This window comes from Danio aesculapii, chromosome 2 (genome assembly GCF_903798145.1).
Source record: "Danio aesculapii chromosome 2, fDanAes4.1, whole genome shotgun sequence".
NCBI lineage: Eukaryota > Metazoa > Chordata > Actinopteri > Cypriniformes > Danionidae > Danio > Danio aesculapii.
The window spans coordinates 47,816,089-47,835,653 of record NC_079436.1 but is presented as its reverse complement, the minus strand read 5'-3'; the positions used below and the strand labels follow the sequence as shown (position 1 = coordinate 47,835,653).

The 19,565-nt window shown below is 34.9% G+C and overlaps 1 protein-coding gene and 2 long non-coding RNA genes across 3 annotated transcripts in view; 2 read left to right on the top strand and 1 right to left on the bottom strand.

Moving 5' to 3' along the window:
* The window catches only part of mbnl1 (muscleblind-like splicing regulator 1), a 169,283-nt gene that overhangs the window by 128,538 nt on the left and 21,180 nt on the right, over positions 1–19,565 (bottom strand). Inside the window, exon 3 of the mRNA XM_056481092.1 lies at positions 7,169–7,302. The gene's annotated coding sequence lies outside the window, so the exon portion shown is untranslated. The remainder of the gene's footprint in view (positions 1–7,168; positions 7,303–19,565) is intronic.
* LOC130247743 (uncharacterized) lies at positions 13,461–13,876 on the top strand. Its single transcript, XR_008839575.1, has 3 exons — positions 13,461–13,511; positions 13,600–13,698; positions 13,813–13,876. It is a non-coding gene; the product is annotated as an uncharacterized LOC130247743 (long non-coding RNA).
* Positions 13,955–14,665, top strand: LOC130247736 (uncharacterized). The gene is made up of 3 exons (XR_008839574.1): positions 13,955–13,976; positions 14,067–14,162; positions 14,336–14,665. It is a non-coding gene; the product is annotated as an uncharacterized LOC130247736 (long non-coding RNA).

Genomic DNA, 19,565 nt, shown 5'->3' with positions numbered 1-19,565 from the left:
AATCAGGACGCAGAATACAATGCGTTGTAAAAAAAAAAAAAAAAAAAAAAAAAAAAAAAGCCATGTCAAACTGCATTAAAATCTTCGATTAACATTTTCGATCAAAGTAATGGCAGTAAACATGTCAATGAAAAGGATCACTTGTATTGTAAAAAGAAAACAAAATGTTTTTGAAGATGTCTGGACACTTTTTATTCATTTCTTAATTTAAAATAGAGCCGCAATCGGGCCTTAAAAGTTTGAGCCCGACAGAATTTGGCCCAAGCCCGACAAGTACATTTTGATTGACATCTTTTAAAAGCCAGAACTTGTTTACAGCCAGACATTATTCAAATGTGCACAGGTCAAACAGCTCTTTTGCCTTTTTTCAAGAATGAGACGTTTATATGTGTTTATTATAATTTATTCATAACAAACCTATAGGCCATTTAGATGTTGGAACAAAGAAATAAAATAAGTCCTCTGTAACATCTCAGCACTCTAAATAGGCCTATAGGTACACACACTTAGCTGTTAAATTGGCCAACACACCAATAAAAATAAGTCTTTCTTAGCAAATTAAATTTAAATTAATTCTAAATTATGACGGGTATTTGGCAATAACAAAATTAAGATTAAGACTCTGTGGGATTTGTTTTGCTACTTCTCTTCCCAATCCGGCCATAAGGCGAAGGTGAAGCTGAATAATTAAAGAATAATGCCAACATTAGCCCATATACTCTGTCTACGTTATGCATTTATAATTTAATTAATGTTTATTTATAATTTGAAAATCCTTTACTCACCAAGACTAGGCTTTGTAAACGTGTTTTTGTGGAGGAACGTTAATGAATCCACTGTAGATGGCTTTAGCGCGGTCTTGCGCTCACTGATGGTGCGTCCAGCAGCACTGAACACCCTTTCACTGCTGCTGCTACTGGCCGGGATGAATAGTACTGTTCTGGCTAATTTTGCAAGTTTTGGGTAGGATTGTTTCTTCATCTTTCACAAGCCAAGAACATCAATTTCATTTTATATGAGCGTGGTTTCAATGTAGCGAGTGACCTCATCATTTTGCTTGTCAGCTTGCTGTACATTTTCCCACTCCGCAAAATTCGATCTTTTTGACATCTCCGTCATCATTTGTAACAAACGATTTGATTAGTTTCTCGTGCTAATCAAAATGCATCACATGACTGTTCATTCACCACGCAAGCCCGAGCCCAGCTAATATTTTGTCTTCTGGAGAAAGTCTTATTTGTTTTATTTCGCCTTGAATAAAAGCAGTTTTCAATACCACAACATATTCATGTCACTGAAAACTCAAATCCTGACTGAATAAAAAACTCCACTACAACACAAATCATTCTGACCTGGTCAAAATCTACCATACTAAAAAAACTCAAGTCAAGGCTTCAAAAAAGTCAAGGCTTCAAAATGAGGAATCAGCCTTTTGCACAGGAAGGTTTTTTTTTTTGCTTTATATAGAACGTGAGTCACAGTTAAAAAGTTTCACTGCGTTAGATAAATATTAAACCAAGCGCTATCTGCGAACAAATAATGATAAAACATTGTATATGTAGTTTTATGACTTGAGACCTGTTGTGAAAAACCTTTTTAGCTTAGTGTTTACTTATAACATGCAAATAATATCATACATTATATAGAGTGGGCCACTAAATGCAAGTGAGAGAACATGTGCTTGTGTTTGAATGTGGGTTAGTGTGTGTGTGTGCGCGTGTGTGTGTGTACTGTATTTGCATGTAGGTTAGAGTGCATGCATGCAGTGTGAGTTTGAGAGAAGTCATTTTGTGTGTGTGCATGTGTGTATGAGGTTACTTGAGGTCTGTAGTTTGCTCATGCCAGGTGTGTTATCTCAGACGTTCCACATGACTGAGCTGATGGTTGAGTTCCTCTTCTAAACTCACTCACCTGGTACAGAAACACTCACACGTCTTACTAATGCGACCCCTGGGTGTTATTTACACTAATGAGGATAAGAAAGTGATATAGAAATGGATTTAAGGCAAGTCTGTTCATAAAAATAAAACCTCCGACCAACTGCCATTGAACATTTTTCAGGTAACCACGAAACAGCAGTTCTACTCCTTCTACTGTATATATTCCTGACTCATTGCGGAAAACAAATTCATTCATTCATTGGGATTCATTCATCTTTTCGGCTTAGTCCCTTTATTAATAAGGGGTCACCACAGCGGAATAAACCGCCAACTTATCCAGCATATGTTTTACAGAGCGGATGCCCTTCCAGCTGCAACCCATCACTGGGAAACCTCCATACACACTCATTCACACTTAAACACTACAGACAATTTAGCCTCCCCAATTCACCTATAGCGCATGTCTTTGGACTTGTAAGGAAAACCAGAGCACCCGGAGGAAACCCACGCCAACACGGAGAGAACATGCAAACTCCACACAGAAATGACAACTGACCCAGCCGAGGCTCAAACAAGCTACCTTCTTGCTATAAGGAGACACCGCTAGCCACTGCGTCACCGCGTTGCCTAGAAAAAGAGATTGTAGGGCACAATTTTAACTACATTAAAGGGGGCTTTTACCAGGCCTGATTGCAAGTTTTCTGTAGATAAGGGGTGTCCGTTCCCAGAGGGCACAGTAAAAACAAATGAGAAGCATCTTGAAGGGGGCGGGGCATGTCAGATACTTGAGAGTATTTGATTGGTGAAGATTTGATGAGAAACTGAAGTATGAGGTGATGTGGAAAAAAAAAAATCAATGATCCATTTAAGCGAAAGTGACAAATGGCAAGCTTTGGATGTTTTTATCAGGTTAATATTTTCTAAATGCAAATTTTGTCACTGTTTTGGAGCACACTAGCTAATAAATATCCTTAAAACTAACAGACTGAAACTAACATCTACATTTTTTTTTATTTCACAGGACCAAATATAAATGTGTCAGTCATTGCCTTGGTAACAAGTGTAATGTAAATGAGCAATATCACCGATATCACACGAGTAGCAGTGCGATATGGCTGTGTATTGGCACTGGTTGGAGGCATGCGTGCCTTAGTGTCGCACTGGTGATGATGCACAGCCATATTGCTACTCGTTGATATTGCCTTTATACAACAGTTTGATGCCATAATCGTGTAAATAAAAAAGAATATTAACCACGAAAAGTCTCAAAACCCTTTTGTATGAGGAACTCGGTAAAGTCTAGATCGGATATGCGGCCGGCTGGAAGTGCGATATGTACATTAATATAGCAGCATTTTTTAATGACACTGTATAACAATAATTAATATTTTTACAGTACTGTGACGGTTGGGTTTAGGGTTGGGGTGGGAGTAGCCGTTAAAAAATACAAGTTATTGGGTAATTTAAATGATAACTTAAATAATACTCAGTACAACTACTGTTTTTCCATTACTGTGATGGTTGAGTTTAGGGTTGGAGTAGGGGTAGATGTTAATAAAATACAATAAATAGGAAATGTAATAAATAATAGAAATAATTTGCGTTAACTTCCGGCCGCAAACGTATCCGATCTAGCAACAACCGAGGAACTCCTTTCTTCCACCATTCCTTCACATTTGCAGCTGACGTCAGAACAGCAGAAACCGTTACTAAATCACCAACGTCACTATAGAGCTAGTGGTTGAATGATTCTCTAGCGCAATGTCTAAAGTGATGACAAATCAGCTGATTTTGCTGACTTTTTAAAATTGTAAGTCTGAACAGCATGAAATGCCATCAGCCTACAGAGATATCCCAGTATTTCTCTGTTGCAATCGGAAGATCACAATAAATAACCCCAAAAAAGCCAAAGCAGCGCAAACACTACCAGATTACTGTTGTGTTTGCGAGTCAGGGTTATACAGAGTGGCCAACAAAAAACACATACATTCCTGATATGTGAGTCCCATCTCACACTCAATCCACTACAATTACTATAGTATAAATACAGCACTACAACATACAAAAGAGAAAGATCGACTTGGAATGTCACTTAACAGTTTAACAGTAATTTGATCAGCTGTAGTTTAAAATTACGAGTTTAAGTTTTTCTCCTCTAAGTGCTTATTATGCTCTCTGTCGCCATCTTGTGGATGGACAGTGTCAACTGTCTTTGCTCTGCTCAGTATGACAGGCTGATGGATGCCGATGCGCTGTATCTCAGAAATTATAAATATTTAAAATAGGTACTATCCTTATAAATAAACGACATAGTTCCAACCCAAACAACTACATTCTCAACTAAAAAAGCCTCAAAAGCACATTATGTTGTCCAACAGCTGAGTTTATTGATCTGCTAAAACTCTATGTGGGTAATACAGAAGAGTATTTCAGAATATCGCATGGCTATCAGCCAATCAGATTCGAGAACCAGACAGAACTGTTGTTTACGTAGAAATATGGAGGATGATAAGATATTTCTGCTTTGGGACTGGTTTACTTCACTGAATAACAATAAATCAATAAATAAATAGCATGCTACCGCTTGGCCAACTTTGGAGAAAGTGGCAGCCAGGCAACACAGATACGATCTCAAGTTCACTGTACCAGTCTAACTGTGCCTGGAATTTCAGACTGAGAACAGTTTGTAATTGCGCCATGTCGTTTCACTCTCACATAGAAATATAAGTGGAACCCGAACCTGACTGTTTTCAGAATGGTTCGGCATGATGGAAAAAGCATACCATTTTTAAGAATGTGCCAAAAGTTCCATAAGAGAATGCCTGTAATGTGTTTTGCACTAGCTAGTTACTGTAGTTCTATTTGAAGCATTCTGGAATTCTTAAAGGTTCGAAAACAATCCATCTGTAAGTGGAAATATCACAGACCAGTCTGAACCAATTACATAACATTAAAAACATATTATTCTCAAAATTAACATAGTCCAACATAAGAACTATATGCAGAAAAAAAGAGATTTCTTTGCTGGTCTTAAACTCTTATTGTACAGTATGTCAAAGGACAATCTTTGAATTGTTCTAATGATTTCCATTATACTCCAATTTAAGTATCGTAGTTCCAATTAGGGCTGTGCTTTACTCACATTCACCACCGTTTGATATGAAGAAATAACTGAACATAAAGAGTTAAGAATGAAACGGCATTAGAAAGCGAAAACATAAACATAACTGCACGGCTCTTAAAGCGACAACACACTATGTTCCTGTTGCTGATTGTATTTATCATCATCATTATTAAACAACAAAAGACAAGGACAAAATCAGTCAATGTTTTTGACTTTTGTATATTTAATAAGAAACAAATCAAGTTTACAGTGAAGATGCTTAAAGCAGAGATTGTTTCGTTAGTATTTTTGTATTCTATTGTACTTATTTCCTTTCAATAATTGAGAGACCTTTTTGTTAGTTTGTCCCATTCTTCTTCAGTACTAAGAATTGTAAAATGTAATGATCTTTGAAATGTATAGGGTGTCATGGTGGCGCAGTGGGTAGCACAATCACCTCACAGCAAGAAGGTCGCTGGTTCAGGTCCCAGCTGGTTTCACCTACAGGCCAAAGACAAGGTAAATTGAGTCAGCTAAATTGGCCGTAGTGTTTGTGTGTGAATGCAAGAGTGTATGGGTGTTTCCCAGTGTTGGGTTGCGGCTTGAAGGGCATCCGCTGCGTTCATTCGGCTGTGGTGACCCCTGATTAATAAAGGGACTAAGTTAAAAAGAAAATGAATGAATGAATGAAATGTATAGGTTTACTATCAACCTTATTTACAGGGGAAAACACTAACTATATCTCCAAAACTTTTTGGTCATATGGCCCACTGATAATTATTTTAAATAATCATGATTGCTTATTACCAAAATAATCTTAACTATGATTTTTCACATAATCAAGCAGTCCAAGCTCAAATCAAAGATGTCATGTGAGAATTTCAATAGAAGAACCCCAAAGTACCAATTGAAGCAGATGTTTGTCATTGTGAAATAGCGGTTACTGTCACATACCTGGGCAAGGAGGTTGGACAAGGTCAAGTTCGCCCTGTAGATGCGAAAGTAACCGCTATTTCACAGTTTCCAGTCCCCACCACTCGCCGAGAACTACGGAGGTTCTTGGGTATGGCCGGTTATTACCGCAGTTTTTGCAAAAACTTTTCTACTGTGGTTAACCCCTTAACATCCTTACTTAGCCCTTCTACATCGTATGTGTGGTCTGATGCTTGTCAAAGTGCCTTTGATAGTGTAAAAGCACTGTTATGTAATGCACCTGTTCTTGCCGCTCCTGACTGTGCATCACCATTTAAGCTTGAGATTGATGCAAGTGCTGTGGGTTCTGGTGCAGTACTCCTCCAGGAAGATGAAACTGGTATTGACCATCCTGTTAGCTATTTCTCTCGTAAGTTTAATAAACATCAGCTCAATTATTCTACGATTGAAAAGGAAACCCTTGCTCTGTTGTTTGCTTTGCAACACTTTGAGGTTTACATTGGTTCCAGCTGTTTACCTGTGATTGTATATACGGATCACAATCCCCTCGTATTTCTATCCAGGATGTACAATCATAACCAACGACTGATGAGATGGTCTCTGCTAGTCCAGAATTATAATTTGGATATTAGACATAAAAAAGGCATTGATAATGTTATAGCGGATGCCCTGTCTAGAGTTTAATTTTTTTTCTCTCTCTGGTTTATTTTAACAAACAGGTTTGTTCTTGAGGGTCAGGGTGTTACAGTCATTTATTATGAAATATCTCTAAGAGAAGTATTCTGTGGTCTTTGAAGGCACCAAAACAATCTATCTGTTGGTGGAAATCAGTATCAATAATCTAGCATCAAAAATGAATTACCCTTTAAATAGCCATATAATCCACCACTACATATTAAAACAAAAAGATCTGTTAGAAAGAGCTGTTATTGCACAACCGAAGGTGGTTATAAGACTCTTCAATGTGATTCATAGAACAACAGAGAACATAAAATGATAAATGAAGGCACGAACGAAGGCGCAAAGCTACCCCAGAAATATTGAACCACAGACAGCGTGCTCAATATCCAATGCCTCATTTCAAACCTTTCCCAGTTCACTTCTAACCTGGCACATCTCTGAATACCAGGAAGCTAACTATTCTTTGCTTGTGAAATACCCCATTCCAGTAGCTTTTCCCGAGCCAGCGGTGCTCAGGAAGTCCTCGTCTAGCCCTGTGAGTAATGGCACACAGACAGTCTGCGGTCCTTACCTGACTCTGAGCCGCTCATATCCAGTCCCGTATGTCCTCTCTGCTGTTTGCCGACAGGAAGCACATTCAGTCCGTCCCTATTTACCGTCCCCTGGCACTGCAGTACAGCTCACAGCTGGCGCATTCCTGCTCGGCTGATGGAGAGAGGAGAGAGATAGAGGAGAGCGGGTAGGGAGAAAAAAAAGAGTCGTAAGAACATACTGTACAAATCATCTACTGTGAATGTGAGGTCAGCAGTTGATGATCAGCCAATCGGACTCTCGATCTATAACAACATGAGGTTGCTGTGTATTGCATTTAATAATATTTAATCTATTTGCCAGTGAAGAGAGTAGAGCAATATGTTGTTTCAGCATCGATCTCGCAATGTGATTATTCGCATTCGTAGTCTTAGTCACATCGCAGGATTTGCAATGTAGAGTTTGTATTACAATTTATCATTTGCATGTGTTTGTGAGGCTTTTACAGTTTTTCTCGGTTGCTTTGGCTCAATTCTCGATTGAATTTTTAATTTGTCAAAACAATAGGTTTAGATCTCTGAACAATTACCTTATTGTTCACTTCAGAGTGGCATTTCTTATTCATTTAAGCAAATTGCAAATGCTTTGGCACGTGTGTACAAACAGTAAGTACAACTGTCTGTTGTTTGGACAAAAACTAATGGCAAAGGATTTGTTGATCAAAACTGACGAGTCAATTCTCATTTATACTGTCAAACTCTTCACAACTTCTTAATCATTTTTCATTGTGTAAGCATCACACTCAGAACAGTTTATTCAATTATCAAACATTTGTATACGCACGTTTACACCGTAAATATGTGATATTGACATTGTAATGTCTGCTAAATTGGCATATGACCTCTAGCTGCAAGACAATTTCTTTTATCTATTTATCATATGCTACCAACTATATATATATATTACATAATAAAAAATGTGCCAAAGCAATTGAGAAAAACAGTAAAAAAAATCTGACATAAGAATTAAGTAAATTTAATAATGATTCATTTTATTGAATTACTTTTGTTTTTATGATTCAATTACTGTTAAAAATATCCATAAATTAGCCGTTTTCTGGTTTTTTTTTCATGATTTTATTTTTTTCCCCAATTCTTATGTTTTTGAACTGCATTATGGGACCTTGATCTTTTTCAACAATTTTAACTTTTAAAAGCTTGAAAAAGTGACTTTTATGAACATTTTTAATAGTTTGAAGTGATATATTGTCAGCGTTGGTGTTGTATATTACACAACAAAAACCTGCAATAACCTGCTAGTCAATTTTCTGGCATTTTACAGACTTTATTTTTCTATATATTATTTCTTATACATTCTATTATTTTAAACTACTAAAATGTCAATGAAAGTTGTTAAACTGTAGAGTTGAATTTTCAATATCAAAAGTCAACAGAGCAGAGATCAAGGTCCAATAAACCATTTTACAATAGTAAACAAAGAGAAAACTGTTGTGAAGCACAAAATACGAAAACTGTTGATTAACAGATATTTTTAACAGAGTACTGTTAGACCTGAAAAACAATAAAACACTGTTTATTTCAATTGTAACTTTTCTTTATTGTATTTATCTATGCTTTTAATTTGTTTATTAGCTTTTATGCAGACGGACTTCCCAACAGAATCATCCCAATCAATCTAAACTTTTTTTAAAATTATTTTTAAATAGAGTCATCTGGTGAAAATGTATTCATTTCACGATATACAGCTGGGAAAATAAGTATTGAACACATCACTGTTTTTCTCAGAAAACAAATTTTCTAAAGGTGCCGTTGACTTGAAAATTTCCCCAGATGTTGATAACAACCAAAGAAATACATTTATGCAAATAAAACAAATCTCATTAGTTTACAAATTAAGTTATGTGTGATAAAATGAAAGGACTCAGGGAAAGAGTACTGAACACATGAAGAAAGGGAGGTGTAGAATGGTAATGAAAGCCCAGACAGCAGCTCAAATCTCTCAGTAGTTCTACAGCAGTCCTCTCCCCTTCATCATTGTAAATGAATATCAGCTGCTTCAGTCCAACATCTGCATTAGCAGGATGATGAAGATGAAACCAGGGTGGACATTTCAGCAAGACAATAATCCAAAACACAGCCAAGGAAACTCAAATGTTTTCAGAGAAAGAAAATCAAGCTGTAGAATGGCCCAGCCAATTACCTGACTTGAATAGAATAGAAAATACAAAATAAAGATCAGATTTAATAGACAAGACCCACAGAACCATCAAGATTTTTACACTCTGTTGGAGTCTGTGAAAAACTCACACCTGAGTAATTTATGTGACTTCATTTTCCATATGCGCGGTGTCTTTAAGCTGCCATTACCAAAAAGGCCTTTAGTATTTAATATGTTTCAGTATTTCAGTACTTTCTCCTTCTGTCATTTCATTGTTATTACACACATTTTTCAGACTTTTTTATTTTATTTTATTTTCATGTTTGTATTTTTTTTAACCAAAATCTGGTTCAATGCCATGTCTCCTACTTCCAAAGGTCCTTTAGAAATGTTATTCCCAGGAAAAAATATGACGTGCAAATGCTTATTTTCCCTGCTGTATACTGCAGACTAACAAAATATAGCAATGTTAGACTTTCCCAATATCGTGCAGCCCTAGAACAGAGCATTATGATTCAAAGCAGACACATCAGCAGTTACTGACATCTCGCTAATGATACCTAGAGCGACAACGATTAAGTAACAAAGCCATTTTCTTGTCCTCATGTTGGGTCGGTCATCACTTGAATGTGATTAAAATGCAGTTAAAGACCAGATGACTTCATAATTGGAGTTTTATTGGCCATTTGGTCCACGTCTGTGAGGTCTTTTGAGGTCATGGACGTGCTGGTACAAGTAGGGGTGGTGTATGAACAAAATTTATTTCATGGTATGAGTTTTTTTGCTCTCGAGACTGAGTCCGAGTCATTTGATTTTGAGTATCTACTGATACCGAAACTCGATCTGACACTTCTATAACACATAAAAAAAAGAATAAAGAAGAGCAAAGAAACAGATCCAGGACGATCCTTTTTTATATTTTTATTTATCTTATTTCAACCATCAACAACTGTGTTAACAAACAGAGCACTTCTGTGAGGTAGCTTGAACAATCAAGTAATAAATAACATTAATCTAACATTAGTCTCTGCAACAAAGTGAGGTCATGCCGCACGCATTGCTGTTTCTGTGTAAGTCAAGAAAGTGGTCTAACTCTGTGCCACCGCCTAACTATAGATGTGTTCAAAAATAATGAGAATATATATATATATATATATATATATATATATATATATATATATATATATATATATATATATATATCTCGAGTCTAAAACTGCATAATCGGGTCCAATTTCTGATCACGTGACCGGATCTAAACATCCTTAATATAGATATTTAAAAAGGTAGTTATTTAAAAAATTAACAAAAGTAGTTTTGAATATACTTATATACTTGAGAAAATAATATATTTTTTTTCTCTTTAATTTGTACAAAGTGGGGTTGTACAATATTGAATTTTTGCAGATATTTTCAAACTACTCTTGGCTAAGCTGGTGGCGATATCATTTCTGTTTTTCTGTTTCTGTAATAAATAAACAGGGGGGCTAATAATTCTGACTTCAACTATATATATATATATATATATATATATATATATATATATATATATATGGTTTAAGTCAGAATTATTAGTCCCCTGCTTATTTTTTCCTCAATTTCTGTCTAATGGAGTGAAGATTTGTTCAACACATTTCTAAACATATTAGTTTTAATGACTCATTTCTAATAACTGATTTATTTTATCTTTGCCATGATGACAGTAAATAATATTTGACTAGATATTTTTTAAGACACTTCTGTACAGCTTAAAGTGACATTTAAAGGCTTAACTAGGTTAATTAGGTTAACTAGGCAGGTTAGGGTAATTAGGCAAGTTATTGTATAATGATGGTTTGTTCTGTTCTGTGTTCTGCTATGTAAAAATATAGCTTAAAGGGGCTAATAATTTTGACCTTAAAATGTTTTTTTAAAAATTAAAAACTGCTTTTATTCTAGCTGAAATAAAACTTAATAAGACTTTCTCCAGAAGAAAAAATATTATCAGACATACTGTGAAAATTTCCTTGCTCTGTTAAACATCATTTGGGAAATATTTTAAAAAGAAAGAAAAGATTCAAAGGGGGGGCTAATACTTCTGACTTCAACTGTGAAATATATATATAATTTCACATATTATATATACACACACACACACACGCACGCACACGCACACACACTAGGGGTGTTGTGTAATGACAAAACAAATACAGCAATAACAAAACAATGTTACAGGCCCACAATGCATAAAATATGCAGTAAATAAAACACAACTGCACTGTAAACCCTAATGCTGTAACTAATTAATTGAACTGAGTTGTATTAACTTAAATCATTAAAATTCGTTAATCTTAATTAACCTAGATGAGTATTTAGAACTTTTTCTTATTTTTGAGTTTGTAAAAATTAAATCTTTCAAGTAAGGTGAACGATTTTGCTGTGTTTAATTTATACAAAATGTCTCTTTAAAGTTTCATTAACTCAAAATCTTTCAGCCCAGTGATTTTGCGTGTGACGTCATCCAGGTTCACGTACGTTCTCGTGCTTCATTCGTTTTTTCAAGATGGCGGATCGGCCTCGCTTCACACTACAGTAAGTAAACTATTTACAAATCCAAGAAATATTAAATGTATGTTTTAATCAATATAATCACAGTAACAGTTCAATGTAATGTAGAGTTTGTCTGAATGCGTTTACATGTCGTGCATTACAGAAAACGTGTTTAGCCCCACTTGTTGCTAACTAACGTTAACATTACTGTTTAAAAAAATTTAATCAGTGCAACGTTAGCGTTAGTTGTAATGTGTTAACTATGAATTTTAACAGTGTTATAAGGACAAAAACATTTGAAATCGGCAGATTCAATTTTTAACATATTTTTAAATCTTGGCGCGAGCATGCGTTTAGGTTGTCATGGTGACGCGCGCTCACACAACCGCACGTCATGGCGCTGAGCTGAACTCTGTCCAGACTGTGAATGTGGTATTATCTTCGCGATCTGTAGGCGCATAATCATAACTCAAATAATCTCCGCCTAAATACTGAACGGTATTTTCTGATGACGGGCAAAAACTTAGCCTCACAACGTAGCTGTCTGTCACACGCAGCTTGTTGCATGCTGATCCATACACGAGAGCCTAACGGAGAACATTTAAGCTGTGCTCCTCACCTGAGCAGGTACAGAGCAGAGGTTCATCTCACACTAGCACATTGATTTAAAGTTGGTTTTATATTCATACATTCGTCCAGTAACAACTTGGGACTCTCTCCATATGTCGTTTACCATGGTACTTTGTGTATTCGGTCTAAAATCATATACAAGTATGACATGAAAACAACATTAACGTTACACTTAATGCACAATTTTTTTGACTGAACAATGTTGTACTTTGAAAGTCATTGGCTGCTAATATGATTTTACTATTTAGAATATGCAAAAACTACTTTTCTGAAATTATATTATATTATTAAGGAGAAAGTCTGAATGTGTAAATATAAAACTAACTTTACCTCAATCACCAGTACTGATCAACACTGATTATTTCCCTGCGATCGAGAAGACATCTCTGCATATCAATGATTACCTGATCAATGCGATCAGTTAAATGATTTTAAATGTCATTTAAGTCAAACATATGTTAAAGGTATGGTAAACGTTTTTTTTTTTTCAATCTATTTTTTTAAATATTTACTCTGGAGAGAATATATATAGCCTAAAAACAAAGTATGCCTATCTATAACACAGTAATACAAAGTAATTAAAATTATTAAATAAAATATTAAATAAAATAATAACAAAACAAATATTCTAATCATCCAGACGTGGTAAACAAGAATTTTTTTTTTGATGTGCAAATTTTGCAGCTTAAAATATATTTATATCTTAAATATATATATATATATTTTTTAGGCTATATATTTTTACATCATTAGACAATAAGGTAAGTTTTGTTATTTCTAGATTTTAAAAACAGGCCTTAAATTTGTCGTCCTATTCAGTTTTCAAAATTTCAATACTGTTTAAGTTAAATCCGTGTTCATCGAATCAAAGCAACTAACATGATGATCAGCTCTATTGCTAACCGTTTTGGGGGTTAACGTTAGACATCATGCAATTGGACTACTTCCACTCTCAGCTGAATGACACTGTGACTTTGTGTACATACAGAATTAAAGGTCGGTTGTTGCTGACTACAGAAAGATTCTTATATGGAGGCATGTAAAAGGTGGGTAAAATATTCATTTTGTACTACTATGCCTGGCATATCCAGTTAAAATAAATATTACAGTGTATTTGCAATGATACTTTTGCAGCAAGGAAAGTGAAACTTCAGCTAGACCTTGAGTTCAGTTTACAATATGAAGATCCTGATATCAACATCTGATCTGATCAACACCTGATTTTCATCTGAGGTAAAAAAATGAATAAGTAAATGAAACATAATAATGATATTAATATATTTTTTCTAGTATTATATATTTTGTAGTGTGGGTTTGTTTTATGAAATTTTCTCTTGTTTTTTTTAGCTGCAGAGTACCAACATGTTACAAATGAGAATTTTCCCCACAAATTCTTTGGACAACCGCACCATCACCTATTTCATTTGATGACAGTTTTAAGGCAAACAGCATCCAAAACTGACAAGACAGCAGATACCCTGGCTAATTATTTGAAGGTTTATGATGAGCAGGTATGTTTAGGGTCATGTATTAAAGTATTAATTAAAATATAAATATATATTTTATTTAGATTTTTTTTTTCCTAATTTTTGTCTTTGCAGGAACTGCATGATGTCAGTTCATGATGGACTACTGTTATCAGAGGTCTTTTGGTCTTGCTGCGTGAGCGTGACTGGGGATTCTTTAGGACCACCCTGGTAAGACTTCATTCATTCTTTTCACAATTAGGCATGTTCTATTGAAAAGATGAAAGTTGAGGAGCAACTTTTACTTAACATATTTGTAATCATGACTTGTTGATGAATCATGTAAAATTGGCTCAGTCATATTGATATTGTCCTAACATTAATATCCTTGAATTATATTTTAGATTAATAATCCTGAAGCGCTGACTGAAGATGCTTTATTGGCCCTGCAGTCACTGAGGGTCTCTGCTGTCCTGAAGAATGAATTGGACACCACCCACAGCACACTTCCAGACCTTTTTTGTCTTGTTTGGATTAATGTATGCTCTTCACATAATATATAGTAAAGGACTTTGAACTTGTACAAAAAGTTTTGCTTGGCATGGATGATAGAAAATAGAAAGTCGATTAGCATAGAATCCTTAAAGAATGAGTTGATGTAGAGCCTTTTTTGTACTCAATAAAGACTGTCACTGGGGTAGTAACTTCAAAACATGTATGTACCTTTAATTGGTAATGGTGCATTTTATTATATATATATATATATATATAGGGATAGATTGTCTAAAACGTAAAATTCTGTCATTTACTTACTCTTCACTTGGTCCAAACCTGTTTGAATTTCTTGCTTCTGTTGAACACAAAAGTTATTTTGAGGCATTGACTTTCTAATAGGAAAACAAATACTGTGGAAATCAGTGGTTCCAGGTTTCAGCTTTTTTGTCAAAAATAACCTTTTAAGTGTTCAACAGAAGAAAGAAACTCAAACAGGTTTGGAATAAGTTAGAGTAAATGACAGAATCATAGTTCAACCAAGACTGAATATTTATATTTATATATATATATATATATAAATATAAACCATTTGATAGTTACTGTGCCAATGACTTTTTTTTTCTAAACAAGAGTCACTTCACAGAATGTGCACTTATTCTTTATTAATGAATGCTTTAAGACTGTAAGTTTCGTAGTTCTTATTAATCTTATTATTATTTAATTTTGTCAAACTTATCGTGTTTTTTTTTTTCTTGAAGCTCTTATGTTTGATATCATATTTGCATTTTGGGAAATTCTTATTAATTTCAGATTAGTGTTTTTTTAAATCTCCTAATGTCCAATTGTTTTTATTGTTTCATGACATTTGTAATTGCACAGGAGGCACATTTGTACTCTTGGACATTTTTTCTTTAAAAATAAATGTCTAAAATGGTATTGTCTGTGTGTTTAAAATTACAGATGTATTTTGATAGATTTATGGGGTTTAAAGATTAAAATTATGGCTAATTTCATTTGTGAAACTGAGATGGAGAAGTTAATTTAATAAAAATGCTATCAAAATGTATGAGCTGGGTGACTTGAGTATTTAAAGTTTGGAGAAATTAAAACAATTAAGTTAATTACTATTAAAATGTATGAGCTAGGTGACTTGAGGATTTAAAGTTTGGAGAAATTAAAACAATTAAGTTAATTGCTATTAAAATGTATGAGCTGAGTAACTTGGGTATTTTAAGTTAGGAGAAGTGTCTTGCATGAGTACAACAAACTCAAAACTTGATGTTTCTGTTTACTTAAAATAGAAAATTTCATAACTTAAAAAATTTGACGTAACTGATTACCTCAAATTTTTTGAGTTTTGTCAACTTATTCGGGATTACAGTGTGCATAAAAAATTGTGTTTCTTTTTTAAATAGTTAAAGAAATGCTCTAATTATCATAGCACACAAAACTTCAAAGCTCCAGATGGCTGTCTGACTCATCTCAGCTGTTAGGATGCGTTTGATTATGAATTTAATCCTGTGTAAATAGAAAAAAGGATTAGACTCTGAGGGAGAGAGAAACAGTGCAGCAGGGGAAGATACCAGACAAGACTAAGCTGTCTTGAGAATACACATTTTTTTATTCTGACATAATCATATTGTTCATGCTCTCTTGCTCCCAGACGATCACTCCCACCAAGTTAATGAATGTACATTTGTATGTTGTTCACGTCTGTTAATGCAACTCTCGCTTCATTCTTAAAAGCATGATGGTCTCAGCTTGTGATGTCATTTGGGCTCTACCAATGAGATTAAAGGCAGATATGACTGAATGATAGATACACTGATGGACTGCTGTGACTGGACAGATCTGCCCAGTCATGCTCACAGTGGCCAGCATTTTCAGACACTCTACCATCAATACATGTTTAACATGCATTATTTTCAGCTTTGTATTTTCTGCATGAAACAGTTCTGCAAAACTAAATTCGACTTGGCCACGAGACAGACATTTAGAAGACAGACATCTTCTAAATAAGATATAGAACTAAACAGACAGACAAACAAATAGATGAATAGATAAAATGATAGAATGACAGAATGATAGATAGAACGATAGAATGACAGATAGAGTGATTGAATGATAGATAGATAAATAAATAGAATGACGGACGGACAGACGGACAGATAGATAGATAGATAGAACAGCGGACAGACGGACGGACGGACGGACGGATGGATGGATGGATAGAATGAAATTAATGAACAAATGAATGATGGATGCATAGATGCATGCCATCACTTGCACTCACACAGTGATGCTGCATGTTTATGGAAGAGGAGCTGTTGCTTACCGCAGTCACCCAGCATGAGGAATGCTCTGCCTGTGTGTGTGTTTAGATTTTCACTCAAGAGTTGCAAACTGCACATCACCTTTTTCAATCAAAGGAAACAAACAAGTTACAAGGCCATTACACTGCTCACTATACACCAGGAGAGTTGCCGTTTATAGTCTAACAACCACAAGACACAACATCAGCCGACTAAAAGAAAGGAGTGAGAGAAAGAGAGAGGGAGAAAGTGAATTCTCTCAGGCATTGGACATAATTATACCCTCATTGAGCCAATCACATGACAGCGCCTGAAAATAGCAGAGGGCCACGCCCAGACCGAGCAACAAACGCCTGCTATTGGGATGTCATTATCTGCTTATAGGATTCACGCGCTAAAAGATGAGGGAGAAAGAGAGGGAAGAGTAAGGGAGGGTTAGGAGAAAAGGAAAGGAGGAAAAACAAACTCCAGAGAGGTGAGTCATTACCACTGAAGGAAAGAGATGGAGTAATTGAAGAAATAAAGGAGTGACTGGTCTTGTTGTTTTGTTACCATATCTACATATATAATGGCTTATTAATTTTCAGAATTTTATAAAAATTAGGGTGCAACCTACATTACACATTGGGACAACATAAGGGAATTAAGTTCACTTGTTAGGTTTTACAAATTGAAGTGGATTGAATATATAATAGAGTTGTCCTCCAAAAAACTCTTTTTAAATAAGTCGTTTGAACTAGGGGTGGGACAATAAACGATTATTATATTAAATCACAATAAAATTAGTCAAAAACAATGATAAGCTTTAGACTTTTTTACTCTATATTGATCTAAGAGCCAATCACACCGCAGAAATGTGCAACAATGGGAATCTAAAAGTAGGTTGATATTGCCCTACTTTAAGGCGAGTCTGGGAGGGGCTTTTTTTACACTGAAAAAAATTATTCAAAGATGATTCCTTGGATTTACTATGGTTACTATTCCTTGGATTTAAGTGGTTGTAAACAATTTATTTGGGCTGAATTTAAACAAACAGATTAAGTTGAACATTGCACAATTTAAACTGTTTGCATAAATTCAACACAAATAAATTGTTTGCAACAGTTTTGTATGCAACACTTTTTTCAGTGTAACTCCTTTTCCAAAGGATCTTATTTCCTATTTTTCTATTCTACCTCTCGTCTTTCCCTAAAATGTTGTGTGATGTTTGTGTATGGTTGGAGGGGTCCAATTTCGCTGCTTGTAACAGTGTTGTGGCAAATAAAGGCTCATCATCATATTAGAGATGTATCGAATCTTTGGCCACCGAAAATTTATTGGCCGAAAATATGTTATGCCGTTTAATGGACCCTCTAATTTTTTGGCTTCAGACATTGTTGCCAAACTCATGAAATACATTTTCATATTTTAAAGACATGGCGGGGAAAATGGAATTTAATGCAGTGCTTCTTACCTGGTCTGAGACTTACTTTATATTATATATCTATCAGGCAGTGAAAATCAACGATTTTTAAAGAAATTAGATCTTTAACATGGCGATTTTGTAATGGAAAGACAGTTCACGGGAAGCGCTTGGGATGGCTGACTGAATATTAAAAGTTAGTGTGCATATAGACAATTGAGGGATTTATCAACCAGCAAAGGCCAAACAAAATGGCATGCTTTTCATACACTCCTTTGAGTGGACTATATACTGTATACATACATGATTTCAGATACTGCCTTCATAAATTTGGACTCAAATCCCTGCAGAGACCAAACCTCTCACAGCCAGAGAAAATCAAAGTCTTGTATGACATTAGCTGCACTAACTCATATTATAAACTTTGAGAATAACAATCTAAATACAGTATGTTGAATTATCTTCTATTTTATTTAGTATTCTATTGTATTTATACCATTTTAATCAATATATGATGTGCATGTGTGCAACAATACAGAGTATAAGTTTAAAGGTGCTCTAGAAGAGTCAAAAACTTACATAAAGCATAAAAATACTATAATATGTTTGCAGATATTTAAGAAACATGCTAAGGGAATATTCTTGTTCATCTGAAAAAACAATGCTGAAGTCAGATATTCTGCTTTGAAAATGTGCGTTACGTGCCGGAACGGCTGTCTTTGTTTTGATACCTTTAACCCGCCCAATGCCAGTTTAGCCAATTATATTTCAGTACACAGAGTTGCCTTGGTGGAAAACCGCGTATTTCATTTATTCAGTCCGGAAGGCTCACAAAGTATGCATCCACGACCGAAAATACGACATCTGTGAGATTAAGACACAGATTAAGAGCTCCACATGAGGTGCTTATTAATTAGCAAATAATATAAATATTATGAATGTAAACATTAGGTGAGCAGGTTACATTGTAACCCATTAACAACACGCTACGTGACGAGATATGCAGTGATAAGCAATTTGGCTGTTTGTACCAGAGGAAACACAACAGAAATTTAAATAAAGCCATTCAGAAGCACAGAATAGTGCACTCACTGCACTCCAACGAAATGGTAAAGTTTATAATTTAATTAATACATTTTACATCTCTTTAACATTATTAAATGTACATGCTGAATCACTGATATGTGTTGGCTTGCACTGAGTCACAGTTCTAAAGTTCAATTTCAAATGGTTTATTTTATTTTCAAGATGTGAGGTGAACTATCTGCTGCTGCTTACAGTAGTGTGGCAATAAATGTCACATAAAATGGCATTTAAACTCACATTATTAGCATTTAACACTGAATAAAGCATAAAAGGTGCACCTGAGGTGATCATTGTCAGTTTTCTGTTTTTCAGCTGTGAGAAATAGAAGCAGTTACTAAT